General features: G+C 42.6%; 3 non-coding genes across 3 annotated transcripts; 1 reads left to right on the top strand and 2 right to left on the bottom strand.

The window, feature by feature from the left end:
• The first annotated feature begins 6,955 nt into the window (after positions 1 to 6,955).
• On the top strand, positions 6,956 to 7,028 carry TRNAR-UCG (transfer RNA arginine (anticodon UCG)). The gene has a single exon. It is a non-coding gene; the product is annotated as a tRNA-Arg (tRNA).
• A 301-nt stretch (positions 7,029 to 7,329) lies between these two features.
• Positions 7,330 to 7,401, bottom strand: TRNAG-UCC (transfer RNA glycine (anticodon UCC)). Its single transcript has one exon. It is a non-coding gene; the product is annotated as a tRNA-Gly (tRNA).
• Positions 7,402 to 8,192: 791 nt separating this feature from the next.
• TRNAP-AGG (transfer RNA proline (anticodon AGG)) lies at positions 8,193 to 8,264 on the bottom strand. The gene has a single exon. It is a non-coding gene; the product is annotated as a tRNA-Pro (tRNA).

The following is an 8,264-nucleotide window of genomic DNA, read 5'->3' as shown; positions in this document are numbered from 1 at the left end:
ATACTTATTTACATCCAGCCATATCCGCCTATAACTACCCACACAAACACACATACACCCATGCAAACCACACCCAACCACACCAACCCACACCCATTTATCCCCTACCTACATCCACCTGCGACGCCAACACACATCCACATGCAACTACACCCAGCCACAACCATCTACACCTACTTGTACCCGACAACACTGATCGACATCCATCCACGCCCACCTGCAACCACTCACACTCACCCATGCCCACCTGCACCCATCAACGTCCATCCGTCAAAGTTGCAGGTGGGGCCACACTCAGTCGCATTCCAGTCTCTTTTCATGGCAACCATAGCAAAGTACCAATTTAATGGGTAACAAACAAAAATTGATGCTTTGGAAATCATAGTAACTTGTATTTTATTTGACATATACAGTGTAATGACAATAATCATCAACTGAGTTAGTGTATACAATTGTATGATTATAAGTCTTTACATAAGGGTTATACTTATACTATGACAATTTAAACACTTGCATCGTGTTACACACTCTTGATCATATCTCTCACGTGATGTTTCGGATGTTAAAACAATATTTGCTTGTGTGCAAAGAGAGAGTTTATTCCTAACCTTAGTTTTTATACTTTTATTGAGGTTTACCTTGGAGAAGATTATTTCTGCCTCTGTATTACTAGTAAGCAATGACTATTCTGAGGACAAACACAGGAAGTGATTGAAATATCAGAGTCACCTTGTCACTCTTAAGAGTTGAAAGCCACTCGAAAAACACCTCTGGATTGTTCTGTTTTCACATTTTCAGGAACATTCAGCTTTGAAAGATTCCTCCATTCATCATCAAGTTGTTGCAAATCACCCTGATATACTCGAGGAAGCTTCTACGCTAAACGTGAGAGATGGTGTGTCCCTTAAAACATTTTAATCAAAATATTTTGTAACAGTTAACTGTGTGCACATTTCCAACATTTTCGAGTCGAATGAAAATCTTTATTTCCATGCAAGTAGTTACCAGAAACGTCCTACAGTGACCTGGCACATCACAGATCAGTTTCGTGTTCTCTCAGTGTTCAGGTGACTGAAATAGTCTTTGTACCTCAGCACCTAAGTATATGTGGTCTAAGGGCGCAAAGCGTTTCTCCTCACATGGATCTATGCGTGTTATGCCTGGTAGGGAATCTATTACCTCCTGTTTGTAGGTAAATATACATCCCATTTATATGGCATAGTATAGAATAGTATTATTTACATAATTTCTAGTGACTAAAACATTGTATTATGTGGGGATGCGGCAATTTAAGCCGCATCCCCCGGCTGCGGCTACCTCGGCCGCTTTCATTCATGGTGGTTGTGACCGCAGAGTGTTTGGGGCCACACAGCAGACGAAAAAGCTCCTGCGGAGGTCTCTCGCGTTTATGTGCTGTTCTAGTGTAACGTTGTCACTTGTATTTTTTGCAGCTATCCAACTGATCGTGTTATTTGCAGCTTCGGGAATGGAACCCAAGTCCGAACGCAAGTCCGAAGTACACACACAGACACACTGCTACTGCACCAGTTTATTTTGCTACCTTTGGGCAAAAAATTCAACAGAGATCCTATGCCGGGCTCCGGGAGCAGCGTTTTTTGGTCAAAATGTGATCGCTCATTAAATATAGTAAAAGTTTTTCAATCGTGATGGGACCAAGTTTTTTTTACATCAGCGAAATTTTTGCGATTTTTGTGCCAATTTTGGTGCGATTTGAATGTGTAGTTTCGGCTGCCCAAAACTCACACACACACACACACACACACACACACACACACACACACACACACACACACACACGGCTACTGCTATAGTATATTAGATTAATAAAAACTCGTTCTTGACAAAGAACCATAGGGGCACCTTGATGATGTGCAGTGGCCATGTGGAAGGTTGCCTCACAAGGTGCTACCAAAGCATGAAAGGCAATCCAAAGTTTGCCAAGGCAAAACCTGTGAGATACAAAGGGCTGCCTCATAAGATACCAAGGTGCCTTGAGCAAATACCTGACGTGGACAAGGTGAAGTGAAGTAGGTTGAGGAAAGGCCAGAAACATTTAGGACCACCAGGTGGTAGGAACCCAAACAGTGGCTAATGCAAAATACTGAGACTCCAAAGAAGAAAATAATGCCCCACACAAAGACTTAATGTGAATGTGCCGACATGAGTCTAGGCTGACAAAAGTATGTACAGGTAGGCCTGCCAGGGTGATGAAGGACATGCTTCCACTCTCCAGCAACAACTGAAAGTTGTAGGCACCAGACCTGTAACCAGAACCTCAGTCAAGGTGGACGTGTTTGCAGGGGTTTAAGCTTGGTAGCAGAATACCATTATAGTGACCAAACCTATTATGAGGTATAGGTTAAATGTCAGGACCTCCACCACATTGCAGAAAGGATAAATTACAGGCAGAACAGAATGAAACACCTACTCCAGGACCATGATGGTGAGGCCACTTCCTGCTTCATAGCAATTGGCTCAGTAAATTGTAAAGCCCTAGGTGAAGGTGTGGGGAGAGCCAGGTCATAGGCAGATAAACAAACTGGGGATAAGTTGGGGGGAGGCGGTGGCTCAATCGGTAGAAAGGCGGCCTGACCCAGGTTCAAATCCTGGCTGGGGCAGGGAACAGTTTAAGGATTTGAATTTTTTAAAAATCAGACTTTACTGATCTAGCAGAAGATCCGCCATGTCGTAAAAATACCCCCGCTAATACCAGTACACCAGTCCTGTATGAGACAACTCTAGCATGTATTCAATATGGACGGTGGGTGTTAGAGCCGAAGTGGTGACATGTAGAGGTGTATGGTATGTAGGAGGACTACTGAGCCTTGAGAGCAGGCTGTGAAACCTATGCCCAGAGACGGACACATAAAAAACATGAAAATGTTTGCTAGAAATCAGAAGACTTGCGAGAGAGGAACTGGACATTTCAAATGAAAATACTGTGGAGTGGTGTAAAAGTCATTAAGGTACTGAAAGGAAGGAGATATATGCTGACACAAAAGTCCAAGAAAGGGATGTCTACCCTAAAACATGGACAAAGCTACCAGCAGGATATTCACAAAGGACTTTGAAGAATGTGCAATGAAGGGCCAGTAGGCAGAGAGGAAGGGGCCAGAGTCCTCTGCAGTGGTAGGCATATGCAAGAGACATAGAAAGCCAACAAATGCATGCAGCACCAGAGGTTTCAAGCAGGAATACAAAATCAATAATGGAAAGGAATGAGCCACTTCTATCTCAGCAGGGGCATGGGCCATGTCATTAGTATGGAGGTAACATGTATGGCACTTAGTGAAACGTTCAAGGTTGGAGGTGTGTGGTGGCGCCAAGTCTTGAGAGGAGTGGTCAAGTGGAGCAGCACCACAGATTGAGAAGTAAGATCGGAGGACACAGTGTGCCCCATTTCACTGGTCTAGGCTGCATACTCAACACCAGAAGGATCGGTAAGAGCCTCTAAGGCTGAGAAGTAGTTGCAAAACAATAGTTACATAGCTGAAACGTAATCCTCTCTTCTTATGTTCTTATGTGCTCTACAGGTGATGGGAGTGGTGAATAGGCCTATACATGTAGGTACGAGTGTGAAGTGGTAAAGGAGTGTGAGAGTGAATAGTGTGTGGGCGAGGGCAAGGTGCTGTAGGTATGAGGGTGAGGGAAGGCAATACTACAATAGGCGTGGGGGTGAGGATGTATGGATTTTGTTGTGGGGGTGAGGGAGTGGGGGAGGTGTGGGGGAAAGGGAGGGGGAGGAGGCACGAGTGACCAAGGAGGGGTCAGTCCCATGTGAGCAGATAATCTACAAGGTCATGATTCGTGTGTGTGTGTGTGTGTGTGTGTGTGTGTGTGAAACGTATCAGTTCAATACCATGGATCAGCTGTTCTCTAAACAATTTGTAGCAGAGATGACCTGTAAAATAATACACAATATCTTGAATGTTTACTTCTGAATGTCACTATTAATTATCGTTTTTTGCTGGACTACAGTCTAAATGTATTGCTCATGTGATATTTATATATTTATATTATGTACTGCTGTGGTCAATAAATTATCCAACTATCTAGCTATCTGTGTGTGTGTGTGTGTGTGTGTGTGTGTGTGTGTGTGTGGGTGTGTTGCTGTCCAGACAGCGGCGGGCGTGGGAGGCCGGCTACAGGCGAGAGGACCGACTATATACGAGTAGCTGTGCCGTCGAGGTCAGGACTCTCAGGAGTGGACTGAGGAAACAGATGGACGCCTCATGAGTTTTATGTGCCAGCCAAGCCAGGCCTTTGTGCCTTGTGCCTTGCCGGAAACGAAGGTGATTGGCATAGGCACATCTCACACTCGTACCATCGTTTAGTTGTCCTGCGACTGGCTGCGGCATGAGCGACCCTCAGAGCGTCGCCGTGTGGTTTTCAGCAGGGTCCAGCGTCAAGTAGGCCTGCCTGCTGCGGTGCCGTGTGCAAGGTGTAGAGGCAATGTGGTGATCGTGTGTGGAAGTTATGTGGTGCCCAGTAAATATGCGGTACAACCCTCATCCCCTCTCAAGATCTACGACTATCTGCTGGCCTGAACCGAAGGATCTAATGGGCCGGGGGGGGGGGGAGTTAGAGCGTTCTTGCTATATTATCCTCATCTTAAACTCATATATTTAGATATCGCAGTCATCCTCTTCTATGTAAAAAACAGCCCCGAATCTTCTACGTAACAAATAGCCCCGAAATGGCCATTTGGTGTGTTTGCTTGTCTTTGTACTCCTCTGAGCTGGGAAAGAATGTTTCGGTTTCGTCCTATTTCCTTAGTTAAACAGCGATTACTGCAGAACGTGATATAAAAGAAAATAAAAAGTTCAGTGGTAGGTGTCCGTACTTATGGGTTTGCTGCGAATCGAGCGTTGGGATGATGGGTATAGTAGTTTGCGTACCATGACCTGCTCACCCACTCATCAGGACAGCCTTAGTACCATATTTTTTTCCGGCAGATGCCAGACGATTTCCTTCAGCAACGTGTCTTATAGGAGCCTGAGAGAAGATTGTTACTATTAACCTTTATGACTGAGACAACTATGCTGTAGTACACTATTCCGGAATCAGCTTGGCGACTCACAGAAGCCTGACTTAAGAGTTATTAAGAATATGCTTCCATTATGTCCTTATGTGCACTGGGATTCCAGGAATTATGGACAAAGATAAATGCCCCGAATGTTAGCAAAATTACTTTAAAACATGGGATAAAAATGTACAGCCAATGTTGTGCACTAATTAGGTTAACTTTCTCCTGTCCCTTCTGCAACTGGCCAATTCTAAGTCACACAAATTTATGAATGGCAATGAGGATCCGGCTTGGTCGAGTAAGCAGTAACACACCGGTATCGCATAATATTTTAGATCATAAATTTTAAATTTTCATTTATCACCGTGGTATAAAAATAAAAGTTCATTACTTGCACTTGCATCATGCAATTATAAACGAACCTACTCTAGGTGCAAGTTTTACCCAATTAGCTACATCCGGCAATGAAGACTTTTTTTTTACCAGTGCCTACAGTACAGAAGCCACCGAAATCCACTGACCTCTTCCTCTCTGATGACTGGTTGAAAAAGCAGCGATTTACTAATTCATCTTTTTCACTTTTGAATGCAAGAAATGTGAAGAATTACTGAAACCCTCCTTCCCTCCTTTCCTAATAGTCATCTAGTTGGGATATGTAGTATTATCACTGGGTTATATTGATGGAGTGCTCTTGCTAAGCACGGGTCAATGCGAGCGGTGAAGCCACCGCACAGCGATGGAAGCCGCCACTGTACTCCCATGTAATCCATACACGCACTTGAATACACGTGATATGAGCAGTGAAGAACCGGAAAGTCATTTTTCCGTTTTCCCTAAAAATTCGCATATCGACAGCAACCCTCTAGAAGACATGGCACACCAAGTGAAATACCTGCTTTTAAGGGGGGTTATTATAGGGGGGGGGGAAATGTATCAAAGGGTTAATATGATCACTTTAGAAAAGTTGAAAATCGAGTGCAGTTTCTATTCCATTTATCGTAGAACAACCATTGTAACGTCATTCGGTAGCCCTCCATTAAAACCCTAATAATTATCATAACAGAATTCAACCTTAATGCCCTCCCTTAGCAATGTTCACTAAATGAAAGAACAGACTTATTTGTGCCACATTGTTGGGAAGTTTCCAAGTACTGAAATTCTACCAAAGGTCCAACATATTACAACAATGCCTTAGGTACTTCCTTAGATACTGCATACTGCTTTGAGACCAAATGAGAAGTGATTCAGTATGCAAAAACACAAGCTAAATACTCCTTATCATGCCTACTCACAGATGAAAAGTTCTCCCATAGTCCTTGAACTGTTTGTTTGTGCAGTTGATCGCTGCTGAATTATCTGATCCCCCAAACGCGTAAAACTGTGTTCCAAGCACACTGCACCACTGTTCTACTACGAGTACCAAGATGGCGGCCGCTTGCATCAACCGTTGCCACATCTATGTTATATATATATCGATGACTATTATTAGAATAGCAAACATTCACAGATGTCGTAATGTTTATGATAAAGATAAGTTTCATAGGAGAGAGAGAGAGAGAGAGAGAGAGAGAGAGATTCTGAAACTAACAGGGCAGGGGCATATTTTCCCTAGGTTGGAACCAAACAATGCAGCTTTCACGATTAACTTCAGTTAGGCATGGTTTATGTGTAAGAATGACAGGATTCTGTAATCGATAACTTCAGAATTAAATTATATTTCTTTTAAAAATATATGTGAAAGGAAGCTGTCACATTTTCTCCGAAATTAAAATTTTAAGTGACAAATGGGTTTGACTTGTGCAATAAAATGAATTAATGTAATAAAAAAACGAACAAATACCCACAGAACAATACTACTGCAGATAAATTTAAACTATAAATAGGTATGTGGCAACCTCTCAATCGACAGACCGTGTGGCCTAATGGATAAGGCGTCGGACTTCGGATCCGAAGATTGCAGGTTCGAGTCCTGTCACGGTCGAAAATTTTTTCCTTATGCCTTGTTTAGCCCAACATTTATTACATCGCCAAATGCGTAGTACTACTGCAGTTATAGTCTTCGGTGTTATCAGGTAGTCTCATGCGTGAACAATGCACCCCTCACCCCCCTCCAGAAAAAAAAAAAAAAAAAAACAGGCAATAAGCAACACTGTAATGCACAGACCATACAGCATGCAGACAACTATTATAATTATGAGCTTATTCTGAAAGCGGCTAAAGTTTATCACACCGCTTTCGCTTACGACCATGATGCAGGAAACTGTATACTTCAAAACTCCCTCTGCGATGGCCGGGAATCGAACCCGGGTCAACTGCTTGGAAGGCAGCTATGCTCACCACTATACCACCATCGCCAGATATAAAGCCTTTTATAGAGAAGTTAAAAAACTTGGAACTGTAAATTAGACCTACAAGTAACAGGGAAAAGAAGGAAAAAAAAAAAAAGTCTGGTGACCCAAAGATAAGCATAAATACTAATCGTTCCTCAGGTACAAAGGTAACCGTCCCCCAGCTGAAAAAAACGTCCCCGGCTTACAAAAAAAAGAGTATTCTTAGGCCTAAGAAAAATCATCTTTAGTTATAACATATCAAAACTGTTGTAACATCTCCATTTTCTTAAAACTGTTGTAACATCTCCATTTTCTTTCCTGTCTGAAAGTCTTTTTGTTAGGCAAATAGCCTATGTGGTCACGAGACTACGAATGTACTGTACATAACTGCTTGTTTAGCTTGATTAGTTGATTTGCTACTGTAACATTTCCTCGAATCATAATGTTTTGACGTCTATAAACAGTTAAAAAAAAAAGTACCGTAATTTGATGATCGTGAATGCCTGACTGCATACAATAAACCTGTACGGAATAAGCAGAGTCCATGCAGCCTGATCCGTACTGATAGTACATGGCTTTATTTTTTAACGAACTCCAGTGACAGTCAAAATTACTGTATTACAGTACAATTAATTTAACCACACGCACACTGGTTTTGTTGTGACTGACCACAAGAAGGCAAACTGATAAATTATTATATTCGTGCCCAACTGCTGCTTATTAAATCTCTCCCGCCAGCAGTAACAATATATATATGTATATCTACCCGGCTCTCTCCCCATTCACTTTTTAATTACCTTTAAAAACCTACCACTGGGCCTGTCCGGGATTTGAACCCGGGACCTCTCGCACCCTAAGCGAGAATCATACCCCTAGACCAACAGGCC

This window comes from Coenobita brevimanus, chromosome 18 (assembly GCF_032717465.1).
Source record: "Coenobita brevimanus isolate Jiangsu-jjx chromosome 18, ASM3271746v2, whole genome shotgun sequence".
In the NCBI taxonomy this organism is placed as follows: Eukaryota; Metazoa; Arthropoda; class Malacostraca; order Decapoda; family Coenobitidae; genus Coenobita; species Coenobita brevimanus.
Note: the sequence above shows the minus strand (reverse complement) of the source record. Positions and strands in the feature narration are given on the sequence as shown.